Source organism: Protopterus annectens, chromosome 1.part2 (assembly GCF_019279795.1).
Source record: "Protopterus annectens isolate FY-2018-M chromosome 1.part2, PAN1.0, whole genome shotgun sequence".
Lineage (NCBI taxonomy): Eukaryota > Metazoa > Chordata > Ceratodontiformes > Protopteridae > Protopterus > Protopterus annectens.
The window spans coordinates 774,288,476-774,306,223 of record NC_056727.1 but is presented as its reverse complement, the minus strand read 5'-3'; positions in this window follow the sequence as shown (position 1 = coordinate 774,306,223).

The following is a 17,748-nucleotide window of genomic DNA, read 5'->3' as shown; positions in this document are numbered from 1 at the left end:
CACCCTGACTGAACTATCTGCTGATAGACCCTTTAATGCCATTCTTTCTTCATTTATTTTATAAAACTTTAATCTTTGTGTCAAGGGCTTCTTTAGTAAAGCCCTTAATTTTTGTTTCACAAATCTTTTCATATGATGAAATAATGGGATTCAAAATGGGGTGAGTAGGGGGATGGAATAAGCTTGACTTGAGCCAAAGTTTTGTTCTCAATGGAAACATTTTTTAACATAATTTTAAAGTTTAAATTCCTAGTACAACACTTCAAACCATTAATAGTGGAAAATAAATGTGCTGTAGCAAATCATTGATCTCCTGTGGGGATAGAACTGTTTTTGAAAGACTGTAGATCTTAAAAATGTGTAGCATCACTACCCGAGTGTAGAGTAGTGCAAATTCTGTTCCTCTTGCAGTAGTTGATGCCGTCTTCATTGTTGTGTACAACTTCTGCCCGTGTAACCTGATGATCTCAGTGCTGTAGCTGAAATACTTCCACTGCTTTCATATATTTTTGGGTGGTCTTTGCACCCTGTTTTGATCCCACTTCTGTTCTTGTGGTTTCTGCTGTTGTTCAGCTAATCAAGGAGACCTCCTGTTGCTGTGGGAGGTTCTAAAAAAAACCTTCTGACTCTTTGTCAAGGGTTTCTGAAGATTGGCCAGCTCCGCCCCCTGCTTCTGAAATGTTGTCAGCTGTTATATCAATGTTAATATCAGTACATGTGCTGTTGATAATTTTATAATTATTGTCTTCCCCTTTGAGCTTCTTGCTTTTACATTTTCTTAATAGTTCATCTTCTTTCCTTATTTTTTTTTTCATGAACTTAGCAATAATAATAATAGTGACAATTTCAGCAGTGAAAGCAGCTAAATACATTTTATCTTGATTAATCACCATATTCTTCTATAATTATTGCAATTCACCATCTACATTCTTTAGTAAAAGATGGTCTAGCTGTAGACAGGCAGTGTGATTATTTTTCCCATTCCTTAGTCAGTTCTTCAGAAAAATGTACTCTGGGAGTTTTTTTTCCCCAAATTGTAACACCCTCAGTAGTTGGTGTCTAAACAAGGTTTAAAAAAAGCTTTATCCCAATTTTTGCATCAATAGTTCAGCACTAATATTTTCCTCTCTCAGAAATATCATCCTTGTTCAATTTCACCTGAATAAAACTTTAACTGGTTGTATTGTAACAGCCACCAATCCAAATGCATGTGACAAAGGAGGTTCTATAAACATATCACTGAACACACTCCTCTCAAAACTAAAAAGTATTTCCACTGTAACCTCACATATGGTGTTACCCTTTTGCAAATCAGTCAGTTTTGAAATGATATTCACTTCCTTGAGGTTTTGTATACCAATTGAATATATACTTAAATCCAAACATCATCCAATTCCTGAATGATCAAAGCAATGTCCAAAGCAGATATAATGAGAATAAAAACAATGTAAAAGAAAAGTGGAAACTTCCACTGTGGTGAAGAAATAGTCATAATCCAATATCATGTCACCAAAATGCTGTTGACCAAAGATGAACAAGGAAGATGCTCAAATCCAAAAAATGATTTAATGATAAACAATTATTTATAATCAACAAAATCAATAAAGAAAGTTAAAAAAATGTAATCTCTAACACTGCCTCCAAGGCTGAGACTTCATCAGACTAATATAACCACTCCATAAACCTGTTTATATATCTATATCTGTATACATACACACACGCGCACACACACACACACACACACACACACACACACACACACATATATATATATATATATATATATATATATATATGGATTCCTATTACTAGAACAAAAGTTCACTACTTCGAACTTGTAATAGGAAGCCTCACTTCTGCGAAAGTTCACTTTAACAAAATTGAACATTTGCATAAGTGCACTTCACCGAAAACACCGCAGCACAGTGGAGGACATAAAAAACAAGCTATGTCCTCCACTATGGTGAGATAGTCACAGACATTAGGGTTAGGGTAAGGGGATAGTTAGTAAAGCTATCCCCTTACCCTAAGGTCCGTGAGTACTGCATGGAAGTTCAGTACAACACCCGTTCATTGCACTGAACTTCGCGTAAGTGCACTTTTGATTAAGTACACTTTCGCTGCAGTGAGCATTCCATGCACTATTTCGAATGAGTGAAAATTCGATCTAATGTATGGAACACACACACACACACACACACACACACACACACACACATATATATATATATATATATATATATATATATATATATATATGTAAATATATGGTTCCCTGTCATACTTTTGACTGAAATATCACATCATTTTGTTGAAAATTTTAGAAGTCTACGTATGCCATTTTTGGGGTCAGTTTTGATCATGGGAGTTTTTAGGGATGTAGTTTAGAAGATTTTGTGCATTGGTAATGCCCACTGTCACACTGCAGCCCCAGATTTGTAGATGATTGAGTTTGTATGCTATCAATGATTCACTTTATGTGGTGATTTCTTTTTTTCTCCACAGGTGTACGACTGGTGAATTAGTATATATAATTAAGGGTTCAACCCTCATGCAAAAAATGCTTTGCATGATGTATATTTTATATAGAATACTTTTGATGAAACACAAAAGCAAATGTTTCCTTCTTTTCCCTCCTCCATCCTGCTCTTTCCCTGATTTTCACCTGATGTTCTACCCTCTGCTTGTTTCCCCCTTTTCATCACTCACCTATATTCCCATTTGCAACCTTTATTTTGGTAATAAAATAGATGAGCGCGCATGCATTGTGGCCTTTAATGTTTCTGCATGACTTCTCCCGATTGTGACTACATTGTGTATGGGATCATGCTGAGCATCCAGGAGCAGGCAGTATGAATGCTCACTACGTTTGTCTCCGTTTTCATGCAGCCACAAGTAAATGCTACCCATTTTTCCTTCAGCCACTGCTGCAGCCACAAGCAGACTTTTTAATGAGTTGCTGTCTGAGCTGTGGTTCTCACACTGTTTCCCCTGATACAGTCATTCTTTCTGAGCATCAGGCCTTGTCATGTAAACAAAGTAAACAATTTTGAACTGGCAACAACTGCACCCACAGACGTTCTGAATCCTAGGGACAAGTGTCTCTTTTCAGATATGAATCAGGATTACTATCCAGTTAAGTGACTAGAGTGGCACAGAAGGTAAATGGAAGCATACAGAATCAGCTCAGGAAGTAACTCATTAATAGCTATGGCTTTAATCTTTTATTTTAACTGCCAGACAACTGCCAGTTCTAATAATATAAAAAGCCTGACAGTATTAAAAAACATTATGCATTCTTCTCAAGGATTAATTAAAAAATTAAATATAATTTACCCTTACTGTGACTGTGATCATGACATGGTGGAGGGGCTTGTCTGACCCCTGACTATTCTTAGAACATTATGGTCTGGAGTTTAGTGTTCCTTGTAAGGTCACCCTTGGCAAAATGATCTAAAAGGAGGGGCCAGATTTAAAAAACAAAACTGACCCTCTGATGGTTCATTTAATAAATTCCATATCTAAAAAACTGACACTGATTCCCGGTGGCTGATTGACTTATATAAACTGGCCAGGCTCACCACAAAGTGGCCGGCATAGGGGTACATCACCTACAAGGGGAATGATGGAGATTGCATGGTGAGGATTTGGATGGACTAGACACTATAAATCAAAACTGTATCTATAGGTATGGAACACAACTTCATATGACAAGAGTCTGTGCATGAGGTTAAAACTGCCAGCTAGATATACCTGGTCATAAAACTACTCATGGCACTAATTGAAAAATCAGACATTTTGGTTGGAGTGATTTCTCTCTTGCTCTAGACCTGCACCTCACTAGAAGCCTATGCAGGTGTGAAGATCCTCATAAGCTCTTAAGTAGGAGTCATACAGTTGAAGTTTTGTGCAGATGATACAATTATTTCACTGTTGTTGTGTGTTGCAGAAAGGAAAACACCACCTGTAAGTTGTCTGGACATAAGTACCTATCAACAGTGTATTTGGACTTCTTTTTGACAGTAGTTTTAGTTCTTCATGAGATTTCATCTACTGATTCTGTTGGAGGACTTCAATGCTCACGTGGAGAATTATGAAAATATGTGAAGAGGTGCGATTGTGAGGAAGCACTTGCTAGATTTGAACCTAAGTAGTGAATTGTTATTGGAACTGTCTGCAATGAATGGCATGTTTAAGCACAAGGAAGCTCATAAACATACTTGGAACCAGATTCACCTTGAGCCAATGGTCAATAATTGACTTTGTAGTTATGCTGTCAATAAGCTGGGAACAATTGAGTCAAAATACATACTCTGCTGTAAAATGATCATCGTTTGGGTCAGGCAGTTTACACATGAAGTAAAGATTTATTATTTTATTTTATTTATTTATTTATTTTATTTTACATTTGTTAACCGGGAATGTCCGACTGGAGCAAGGTCCATTTACAGTGGAGGCCTGGGGAGAAAAGCTTCACATAAAACAAGTACAGTGGTAGATATATTTAAACAATCATGATCTATATAAACAAAGGATATATAATACAATGCATTAAAAATGTATATATACAATAGTTTGTTCTATGCAAGCTTATGCAGTCATAGTTTACACATAGTTGAAATTGGATAGGAGTATTTGGGAATTGAATACTCCCTATTTGCTTATGCAGTGAAAGAGGTATCTCACAAGAGATAATATACAAATGCAAAACATAATATAATGGTTTGTGTAGAAGCTCCTCATGGGAGTATTTTTAGTACAGTATTGTAGGGATGGTAAAGAGTGAGAATATGGGGTAGTAAGAGTGGGGGGGGGTGCATCTAAGTGATGCAAGGACATAGCCAGGACTGTGCGAGGTGCGACTTGAATAACTTTTTGTATAGCGATATAGATGGAGCTGAGGTGATATTCTGGGGGAGTCTGTTCCATTTCTTGGTGATGGAATAAGAGAAAAGAGCTTTTCCTGCAGTATTGTTAGGTTTAGATACACAGAGTAAGGTTTTGTTGGATGAGAAGATACCCATGGAAAGCCTAACAGGAAATAATTTCAAGTCTTACTTGTGGAAAAACTTCTCCCATGTGCTGCTGCAGCAAAGGCTGTGAAGTGTTAATGGCTCTTGCTCAAGATATTGATAGTTAATTCAGTTTCAAGGAGCTAGGGGTAAAAGGAGACTCATATTTGTCATGGGGGTAATCTTAGGACATTCTGGTGACAAAGGCCATGACATTAAAAAATATGTTTCTATGAAATATGCATGGCAGAGAAGGTATCCTGACATGTCTGACAGGTTTTAACAAGCCTGGAAGGCAGTAACAACAGTTAACAAACCACCTGGTGACTTCTGTGTGTGTGTGTGTGGGGGGGGGGGGGCATTGTCCAACCTGTTGACCTTGACTCAGGACCTTGACAGCAGGTGGAACAGAAATTTCAGAGCCTCATAAACTAGGTGGACGTACCCTTCTCTAAAAGGTTCCACTATGAATTTTAGTTATGTTCACAAATCTACAGAGAGGTGAATGCAACTAGTCAAAGCTTTGTAACACAATAAAAAGACTACTTTTTGCAGGGGCAAGCCTCACTTTACCTCCACATACCTCTCAGCTGTTCCTAATTTGTAGAAAAATGCTTAATTTTGACTCAGACTTTTAATCTATAACTACTAAAGCTGAACATTGTTTTGAAACATTCAAAGGTAATGTTGCCAATACCTAAAATGCTTCCCTAACTTGAGGCCTTTCCTTAATTATTTTTTGCTTTGTCCCTAATTCTGGAGGCAAAAGGTTGAGTGCTATGTTCCCATATGGGAACTTCACCCCATAGCCTCTTACAGATATAAAAAAATGTACAGTTACATAATGCAGAGAAAGTGAACAGTGTAAATAAAAGAGGAATCATTAATACTGCTGTACTAGAAACTGTGCTGGCAATGATTTTATATGAGAAACTGCAGGCAGTGAAGTAAAATTCATTCACGTATAATCAATGACTTGTAATATCAGACACTTTAAACTCAACAAAAGATAGAGAAACCCCTTAACGAAGGTACTGCCAGAAACAATTGGTAGGTTTCAATTTGTTATTGCTGTAGATGAAACTTGCATGGACATTAATCACTTCTCTTGTTACAAAGTTGCAGAGGTGGATGTTATCTAGTTGAAAATGCTGAAGGCACTGGATATTGTTTGGGTTTTATGACTGATGCACTTTTCCATTTGAGTAGAATGTCAGGACAGTATCCCTAGACTAGCAAAGAAGTTTTAGGTCCCTATTTTATAAAAGGGGGCTGGGGCTTAATTTCATGTATAGAATGATCATTCTCTTTAGTCTCCATGATATATCACATGCCAAGTTTATGGAAAGGAAATTTCATCTGAAGGTCACCTCTCTGATTCAGGAAAGCAATGCATATCTTTTCCTGTTCTTGGAGAGCAATGCATATCCTATCTGGTCCTAGAACAGTGGATCAAGTCTTTGTTCTTCCACGGATGTTAGGCAGCTGTGGACATCTACCAGCACTCTACAAGCATAATGTGGATATATACAAGGCACATGACTGCATCTCCTAGAATTTACTGGGGGAGGTCCCTTGACCATACAATAATGTATGTCATTCAGACTCTGCAATTACTGAGTCAAAGTTGTCTACACTTTTTTTTTTTTTTTTTTTTTTTAATATTTTTGGTCCTCTTGGAGCTCATGGTACTGGCCCAGCCCCCAGAGCCACACATCCACATCAGCTCTATCAGTTATCCTCCTACTCCCAAACTATTCTGGCATTTGCTGGGACCAGTTGTGGATACTAAGGGCATCCTGCAGGGCTCAGCCATCTGTGCATCCATCAGGAGTGTTCTTTTAATATGCTCCACCCACTTTCCCTTTCCTCACCCACCACACTCTTCAACTATGTTTGAGGGCAACTCTATGGACCAGGCCTCTCCTTAGGGAGTGTCATTGATGAGCACCCTCCCTGCTAGAATGGGTATACCCATCCCTCCTTGCTGCTCTATCAGATGCCCAAACCACTAACTGAACCCAGGTTGGCTGGGCAATAGTTAGGGCTTTATCCCTCTACAGAAGTTGTATGCATTACTGAGATTATGTTGTGTAGGAGTAAGTTGGGCAGCATGATGACTCAGTGAGAAGATCACTGTCCACACGTCTAGGCCCAGGGGTTCAGTCCTGATTTCTTATCATTGTCTATGTGGATTTTATGTTTTCCCTGTGTATGTATGTTTTTTCTATGTGTATTCCAGTTTCTTCACACTTCCCCAAAACTATGCTGGTTTACTTGGTGCTCAAAGCCATTTATATAAATTACACTTACCCTTGTCTTTGTGGCCTGAATTGTGACTGAAAAGGGTGTGATGACCAATTCAATTACCTGGTTAGCAAATAAATATAAGAAAATATTCAAAATGGGTGCAAGATTCCACCACAGAAACACTTTAAGCACAGAGCACCTGGGGTAAAAATCAGCATCTCTAAATCAGAGATCATTATTCTGTTCCAGAAGAGTGGTTTGTTATCTGCAAATAAATGGAGTGCAACTATTTCCATTAGAGGTGTGTTAAGTATTTTTTTTCATGAATGAAGGTTGCAGGGATTTTGTGACTGATTAATTAATACATACACTGTAGCAGCAGTACTGCAGTACCCGCCTGGGGTGCTGAAGCACAATTTAAATCATAAGATGTTTAGCAGCTGGTCTATGTCCCCAACCCTTCCTGTGGTCATGAGTTTTAGATGGTATTTAGAAGAATGAGGTCCCAAAAAGTAGTTGTAGAAATAAATGTACAGTTATAAAGCTGAGGCTTGAAAGCACGACCAGAGTAATTATGAACTTATAAAATCAACATTTAGAATGCCAAAGATCAGCAATACTGACTGTCTAACAGCCCCCCCCAGACCCATGTTAGCTATTGTTCCTGGGTCCTGCACAGTAGGGTATTTGGAAATTTGTGGTTACAGTCAGTATGCTGTATCCTTGGCTTTTGATGTTTGGCAATTCATTTGGTGGCGTAGAATAATAGAGCTTCTGACCCTTGACTATAGTAAAGCATAGAAATGAGGTGTCTTCACAGAGTTGCTCGGCACAGTCTTCTTGACAGAGAGACTCAGTAATCATGGAGTCTCTTGGAGTAGAGCATATGCTCCACTGGGTTCAAAGGTTGAGGGTGTCCCCCTACCTGCCTCCTCTTGGTGACATGCAAGGCATTGTCCACTACTATAATGCCAAAAAACAGAATCATAGCTCACACATGAGGATATACATCTTATATCACCTGGGAATGAGTAGAGATCCTTCAGGATTAGCCAGGGACTGTATCACCTGGGAATGAGTAGAGATCCTTCAGGATTAGCCAGGGACTGTATCACTTGGGAATGAGTAGAGATCCTTCAGGATTAGCCAGGGACTGTATCACCTGGGAATAAGTAGAGATCCTTCAGGATTAGCCAGGGACTGTATCACTTGGGAATGAGTAGAGATCCTTCAGGATTAGCCAGGGACTGTATCACTTGGGAATGAGTAGAGAACCTTCAGAATTAGCCAGGGACTGCTGCTGGAGATTGGCAAGCTTAGTGTGCCTCACACAGCTTGTTATCACTATGATACTGGTCAGGGCAAGTTTAAGAAATGAATGGGTGCATGGAGGAATGCAAGGATGAATAAAAATAAATAATGCACCTTAAGCAAAAAAAAAAAGTTTTCAAGTTTGCTGAATTCCCCTTCTTCACCTCACAAACATACATATAGAGATTTTTCTATGTGATTAGGCACTTAAAGGACAATGTGGAAGCTACATCATTTACTGAATAATAATACATGTGTTACCCCCAGACATCATCACAGAATTATCCTTCCATAAATTATACTGGAGGCTCAGGCATATGACCATTTTATAGGGCTAGTTTATGAGAACCTTATTACTCATATCTAAGCAAAACAAGAGCTTTTTTTTAGTTGTGTGTGTCTTATTCTGGCTGTCTATTCCATTTGTTTTCTAGTCTTGAAGCAAAACCCTATGATGGTTCATGTTATTATCCCTTATCAATAAAATTCATATTAAAGAAATTGGTAGCATCTTATCTGCTATCTAGCTGCCTTATAAAATTCCATATTCATTTCACAGTAGGATAACTAAACATAAATAGTTCTAAGCTTGCTTCTCTTTACCAGAATATACTATGTAACAGCAAGCAGGCTCATGAAAATGGCTGAACATAAGCTTGCACTCAAAAATAAACATTTATTCTGGATTAAACTACCTACCAATCCTGCCTTATTCCTGCCAACCACCAGCAGTTTTCTTCTGACTCTACTTGGCTACAACCAAAGAAGTTTTATTACACCGCGCCTCCCATATTGGATATCCATAGATTTAAATTGTGAAGTTAGATTAGCTAGTGTAGTTCTTTTCATTCCCCATCTAATTAATTCTCATCTTTCACAGTCCCCTGAATGGTGTGTATTAATGCAGATTATTTTGACTGCCTGTTACCTTATTCTTCCTCTCCTCTTCGTATCCCTTGTATTAATGCAGATTATTTACACTACCTGCCTGTTACCTTATTCTTCCTCTCCTCTTCGTATCCCTTGTATTAATGCAGATTATTTACACTACCTGCCTGTTACCTTATTCTTCCTCTCCTCTTCGTATCCCTTGTATTAATGCAGATTATTTTGACTACCTGCCTGTTACCTTATTCTTCCTTTCCTCTTCGTATCCCTTGTATTAATGCAGATTATTCTGACTACCTGCCTGTTACCTTATTCTTCCTTTCCTCTTCGTATCCCTTGCTCCATCTTTCAGAGCTTTTGTCACTGACAATTCTTTGCCTGTTGGTTTGACAGTAAACTGAGCCCTCACACAAAACAACTTAACATGTATGTGTGAATGACTGAAAATAAATAATCATCCCATTGTGAAGTTCCTTCACATCTTCCAAAATGCACAATATAGCCATCTTTTTATAACATCTTGAATGTACAAGATCTGTAAAAATTCAATGTCTTCCAAAATGTTCATTATAACCCAAAGTGCAAAGGTAAAGCATTTCAAGACGTTTGATCCTACCAACTCAGGTGACTACCAGTAAAAGATATACAATTAAGTAAGTAGAGGTGCAAGTAACCGTATTATAGCAGATATACTCACACAAATCAATACATGCATACTCCCATGCACATTAAAACAGTCATGTACGTGTACCAACCTACATACACATATGCACATAGATGCTTGTGCATCTGCAAGCATACAAACACACACTTGCGTGCGCACGCGCACACACACACAAATACACACACATGCAAATGTGAACATGAATACATATACATGAACACAAACAAACACTAACAAAAAACAACACATGCATACCCATGTGCACATTCAAATACCCACATGCATGCACGTAGAGGCACATGCACATGAATGTATGTGTGTGCAAATGTGCACATACTCTTCTCGTGCATGTATACACACGCAAACACACAACACACACACACACACACACACACACACACACACACACACACACACACACACACACACACACACACACACATGCTACTTAAAACAGCACAGTTGCCCTAGAAAATTATAAGGAGAAATATCCAGTGGTGGATCCAGAGACGCCACCGATACTTTGAACTAGGTATAGTATATTGGGCTTCTCAACCACAGTACTGATAAAGGCATTCATCACAAAGATAACAGTTCATTGGCTGGTAGGCACTCAGTGTGCCACAGAGTAAAATACATGGTGCGCTGTGTAACAGCACTGTGCTTGACTTACTTCAGTGGTGCATTCAGTTTCTTCAGCAGTAGATACAGCATGGAAAATGGGGTTTCTATGACACCAGACAGGCACACAGCAAGTCAGCACTGTATGTCATACATGTTATAAGCATGCAATGTGCCCTGCTATGGGCAGGCCTGAGGAATCCAGAGGTGCATAGTAGACTGTACGACATGCATTCAAAATGGACAAAGGAAATATTAAACTCTAGGTGTACAATGTTAGAGGCTGTGCACCATGCATTTGTATAGTTCATTTGACACATTGTGTTATCTGCAATGAATAGCATCAGTGAAAAGTATGTTAGATTATGGGTGTGACATGCATACAATATGTTTGGTGCACTGAAGACACGTTCAAAATGATTATTCCACAGTAACCCTGGGGACTGTGCCCTGTAAGAACATCTCTGAAACCATAACTCAACACAGTTTCAAAAGACATTTTTTAACCACTATAGATGTTCTTAAATAGCATTCATATTATTAGTGTTGTATAGCTCAATTGCATAGACAAGACACTCCAGCTGTTTGGTATGCAGTGACACATATTTTCTGCAGCTTCACTGTTCTGCTGTCTCTAAATTGTAATTCAATATTCCCTATTCATTTTCCACATACAAGTCCTGATCAGTATGCATTTTGTCCACGCGGCCTGCTCAGAAGAGAAAACAAAAAAACAAAAACATCTCAAACTTGTAGCAAGTACTTGTATTCAAGATCTGACAGCAGACGTCTGCCTTATAGTGCTAGTATGAGGTAAAGAAACAAGATTTGTTTTGCACTGAGGCTACAGCAATGCTGAAAGTAGGGAAAGCACTGGAGACAATATAAATAAGCACGATTATGCATTATATTTATAACTCCTAAAATTAAACTGACCTGAATGACACTAGCTTTAACTGCCAGAGCTTATCTGACAAATGACATATATGGCTGTCATTGCTATGTAGGCCTTTATTCTGGTACATTTCTAGCAATGCATATCATTAGTGACCCCAGTCCTGAGAGAATTGAACTTTCCTTGAGCAGAGCTGAGAACTACAGTGGCATTATATATAAAGACTTGGAAAATAGAACCATTTCAGAAAGATATATTTAAAAATAATGTAAGCATACAAAGGGGCTTTTGCATATATTGTATAATTAGAGGTGTGCAAAATTTAGAATATTCCATCTACCAAAATATTTCATGTCATTTCCAGATTGCTCAACATTTTTACCAAAATAAAGTTTCATATAATTCCAAAATTTCTTATAAGATGCAGTTTTGCTCAATATTGTAACGTTCTAAACGTACAAGTCATGTTTAAATATAGTAGGTAAACAACACACAGACCATATTTAACTGTTTTTTATACATTGTTGTATTGATGAACACATATAAGGTGCAGTTCAGTCTGTAAAATAAATTATGTTTGTGAATGCCAAGTGCTAATTATTTTTAAAATCTTAGTAGCATTTTTGTGCTTTTAGTGAACTTTTTCCAATTTTTAGAAATGGATAACTAAACTAGGTAATATTTTCAGGTCTTTCTGTCTGTGACTGTAAAATGTATAACTACATTTGTCACATGGTATGCGCGCACATGTGTATGTGTGCATGTGTGTTTCTGTGCGTGTGTGTGTGTGTGTGTGTGTGTGTGTGCATGTGCGTGTGCGTGTGTGTGTGTGTGTGTGTGCACGCACGCTCACATGTGTATAAGTGTTTGTTTCTCTCTGTCTTAGTGTGACTTTTAATATTTTTCTAATTTTGCTTTAAAACATTCTTTTATTGCAAATGCCAGCAACCAGCAAGAGCAATCTTTATAACAATTACAATACCTGAAATAGAAAATACAGTTTGTCAATGCAGAACACTTAAAAAGAAATAAAGAAAAAAATACACTATTACTGAATTTTCTACATAGAATAATAACAGCATGAAAGCAAAATCATAAAGATTTCACTGCTGCAGTGTATAGTCAAAATTAAAATGTGTATGATTATACTTTCTTTGTACTTTCTTTAATATACTACTTACACTAGTGCTGCAAAGTAGTTATTATTAAGAATATTAAAATTCTGTACAACAATGTGTTATCTGCGATTGTAATGACATATAAATTCTTCAAAATTACATTTCAATTGCTTGTTCCAAACTCATAGATAATCCTGTACATTACAACAAATGTCACTTCCATTTTATCTAAACATGTTAAGTACCATAGCATGCTTGTTTATTTTCTGCATTTTCTATTCTATTTATTGACTGAGCAGGGCATAAAAAACAATCAGTGTATTAGTGATTATATATGGTATTCTCAATTTCTCAGGTAAACTGACAAATACATACAAAAATAATTAGACTGTACAAAACAATACTGTCAATGCAAGATCAGTCATAAACATATATATTATAAAGTAATGCTTGAAACGTATCATCAAATGGATAAATTTGAATATGTTCTGCTATGCTCTGCTCTGCTTATATAGATTTCAATCTAGTAGGTATCTTTTCTAAAAAAAAAAAAAAAAAACAATCCAACATATAAAGAAGCTAGCAGTCAGTTTTTTGGGGGAACATTTCATTGGACCATAACGCTTTTCTTACCTATCATGATTTTCTGATGGCTCATTGAGACACTTACTAATGAATATTATGCTATTTAGAAATATTGTTTTGCTAAAATTAGCAAAAACCGTATTACGTTGATTTATGTTTTGATATGTGTGTATGTGTGTATGTGTGTGTGTGTGCGTGTGAGCGTGCATGTGTGTGTGTGCATGTGTGCGTGTGTGTGTGTGTGTGTGTGTGTGTGTGTGTGTGTGTGTGCGTGCACTCAAGGGGTAGGTGTCAGTCTGAGATTGCTATGATCAGGCTATTTGCCTCTGCTATAATATGCAGTAACCTTAATTAGGGGACTGCTGGAGGCTGCACTCTCTGCATGGGCTTGTGTGCATATATTAATCTTGGTAGATGAGTCTTTCTTCAAACATCGAACACTCATAATACTGAACAACCAAAGAATGATCATTTTATTTTATTTATTTAGTTCTCCTTTTGTTCATCAGGTCTGTCCTACTAGGCTAGTAGCCTCTTTTCTGGAAAGATCAGAGGTGGTATTTATACTACTAGGGGGAATTTGGTCAGGGCATCAAGGAAATTCCCTTACTCATCATTGTTGTGAGTGGGAACCATTTCAGAGGAGCCCTTCCTGTTTTCATTTCAGGTGCAGAGGCAGGCAGGAGAAACAGGGAGGCAGATGGAGTGAGAAGATGATGATGAAGTAGTGAAAGAAATGAAGGAGAAAACAAATATCAAGACCAGGGAATGTGTGCAGGATTCAGAGGAAATGTTTCAAAGAAACCTGTTTGATGGAGATAAGTCAGCAAATGATGGACGTTTGTGGGATTATTTACTTCAAGAAATGGTGGTGCAGAGTGAGCCATAAAATGAAGGAGATGTTTCCTTGGGGGACATTATAGAGAAAATACAAAAGGAGGGTGCAAAGACAATCCTGTGGAATAGTGATGAGATAGAAAAGAAAACATATGCAGAAAAAGTAAAAGAAGGCAAAAGTGGAGTAGCAGAAAAGAAAATGGAAGAAAATGAAAAACAGAAGTATGTGGTAAGGATTCAAAGTAAAGAAGACAAAGAAATGTGCAGGCATGAAGTATGCAACAATTTAATAGCTCCTTTGGGTGTAAACGCGCATGAGGTAAGAGCATTCATTCTTATTAACAGAGACATTTTGGGACATTATGTTTGAGGCTGTTTTTTCAATGGAAAGTTTTCTTAGAGAATATGAAAAAAGAAAGACTGTAACCCATGGAATCCTAATGTGATAAACGTATTTAACAGGGAAACAAGAAGATTCATGTACAATTTTGAACAGAGGTAGGAAGAGAGACTTAGAAAGGACATTTGAAAACTTTATGTAAATAAGTACTAGAGACTGCAAACGCTCATGACAAAAAAAGGGTTTATGGACTGGTGGCTGGGATTGTAATATTGTGTTAAAAATAGAAAGGGAAAAATATACATCTACCAAGCATGATAAATGTGGGGTATAGGGGTGTTGTAGAATACTGCAGACAACCCAAAACATGTTTCCTTTGTGGAAAAGAAGAACATTTGATAGGTAACTGTGACAAAAGAAAATGCTAGATTTGTGGGGAAATGGGACTTGATGTAAAAATGTCAATTGAAATGTTATAAATGAAAAATTGCGCATTTATGGATGGATTGCAAAAACGAAAATGACAGTAAGGAAAAAGAAAGGGAAAAATAAAGAAAGAGAAGATACCGCAGATGTAGAAATAGAAGAAAACATAGATAAGAAGAAATAATAAAGGGGGCATAGAAGAAGGTTCTGAAATACGTGACGAAGAAGACATAATTTGGGAAGCAGTAAAAGGGGGAAAGAATTCTATTGGTAAAACAGTAACAGACAGAAAAGAAAATTTAAATGGATAAGTACAAAAGAAAAGAAAGTAAATGGTTGAAAAATAATACATGCAGCTAAAGATGGGGGGTTACTGTATTAGTTAAGGTGTTTGATTCACAGACACAAGGTACAGTGCTTGATTCTCACCTTTGGAAAGGACATTGGTTAGGATTATTAAGAAAGTTAGCCAAGTAATTAGCTCAGAACTTATGAATCAAATGGAAAACAAATTTTTAGAGTGCTTTCTGTAAATGTGAATAGTATTAAGAATATAGTAAGGAAAATAGGAAATTTTGGTTGGTGTAATGCATATGGTATAAATGTAATTATATTAGAAGACATGAGATTTTTAACAAATGAAGAACGTTTGCAAACAAATAAACTATGGGAATGAAAGAAAATCTGGAATTTGAGAACTTGAGAGATGTTCTAGAATAGTCATATGCTGTAGAAATACAGAGAAGATATTAGATGTAACTTTAGTAAACGTGGCAAGATTAACCATTATAGATTTAAAATGGAAAGAACAAGTATATAGAATGATGACATTATATACGTATACTAATTGTAAAGAAAGGGAAAGCTTATTTCATGAGAGTTTAGACTATGTAGGGATAAATATAAATATTTATAATAACAGGGGACTTTGTGATTTAAGAGGCAAGTATAAAAAGAAAGGAAATGATATAAGAAAAATGTTAGAAGTTATAAGACGTGATAAGTTAAAAAATCATGAACTTGCAAAAGGGGTATGTATAGAACTGAGATATATTATTTTATAGTATCAGAAGGTCTAGTTTTAGGAGAAGGGGTAGAAGTTGAAGCAGGAATTTCTGATCTTCTTGCAATATGGCTAGAGATAAAAGAAAACAAGGAATATATAAAAATAGGCAAAGTAATAAAAGGGGTAAATGAGAAAGCATGAAATGAAGAAGGAAAGAGATTAGTAATACAGTTATAGAAAGATCATATTACTATGGGAACATTTTATAAACATTGGTCTGAATAGTGGATGATATTTAAAGAAAAATATAAAAAATGTTTTTACAGTGGCAATATGATGTGAGAAAAGTAGAGAGAAAAAAATATAAAAGACTATATAATGATGCAATTGAAGATTTAGAACATAATGATAGAATGTACTTTCACAAAGAAAAAGAATTATATGAAAGAAATCAAAGGAAAAATACAAGAATTGGTATATAGGCAAAGATGTTTTTTAAAAAGAAAAAGAGAAGTATTGAGTTACTTAAGCAGATTAGTAAATGGAGATGGTAGCTTAACGAGAGAAATAAAAATGTAAAAGAAGAAATAGAAAGACTTCAGGAAAAAATTATAAATAGTAAAGTACAACTTGTACAAGAAGTGTTTAAAGAAAAATAAGCTAGTGAGAAACACATGGAAAGTAAAAAGTTAACAGAAAAAGAGAATATAGTGTTGGAAAAAGAGATTTCTTTAAATGAGCTAGATAGAGTATTAAGACAAGTAAATATTGATTTGGCTGCAGGCCCAGATGAAATAGGTTATGAAATGTTTTAACATTTCTGGGATTGGCAAAAAATATTTGTAAAGATTTTGAATGAATGGTTAAATGAAGATTTTATGTATAAAGAATTATGTAGTGGAATACTTAAATTTATATGGAAGAAGGAAAATAGAAGAGAATAAAAAAAAACTGAAGACCAATAGTATTGAATAAAAATGATTATAAGATCTTTATGAAAATAATATGAAAGAGATTTGAAACTAAAATGGAAAATATTATGGAAGATAACATATTTAGTATAAAGGGTTGGGCTGTCCAGAATTATTGACTATAGTTAGAGAAATTGTGGATGATATTATGAACAGAAAAGAAGCAAAAATCATGATAGGAGACCTTAATAAGGCATTTGACACAAATAGACATGAATTGTTATGGGTAATAATGAAAGAATATAAGTGAGAAAGTTAGGAAATTATGCATGTCAGCATATAGTAATAATAAAGTAAAACTACTTGTACTCCTACTACTACTACTACTAGGTACATATGAAGAGTGATGTAAGACAGGGATGTCTAAAGAGTTGTATACTCTTTGCATTAGTTATTAATGTGATAGTATGTGAAATAAATTACAAAATGAAGGAGGTGGGGTATACAACACTTAAAGGGTTAAGAATTCCAGTTCTTTTAACATATGCAAACAACATAATTGTGAAATTTGCATAAAATAAGCAATAATTTGCAAAAATGAGTGTCTGGAGAACATAGGGATGGATTTAAATAAAGAGAAAAGTAAAGGTTTAGGTGATGTAGTAAAGATTGTTTCACAGTGAATGACATTTCTGTGTTAGGTATAAATTTGGGAATAAAGATGTAAGTAGAATTCAATGTGAAAAAAAACAATAGAAGAAATAAAGCAAACGTTTTTTTTTCTAGAGAACTTATAAATTATCACTCAGAAAAAAAGGCTTATTTGATAAATTTAGTACTGATGGGAAAAATAGCATACTTAGTAAGTGTATATATCTGAGAGT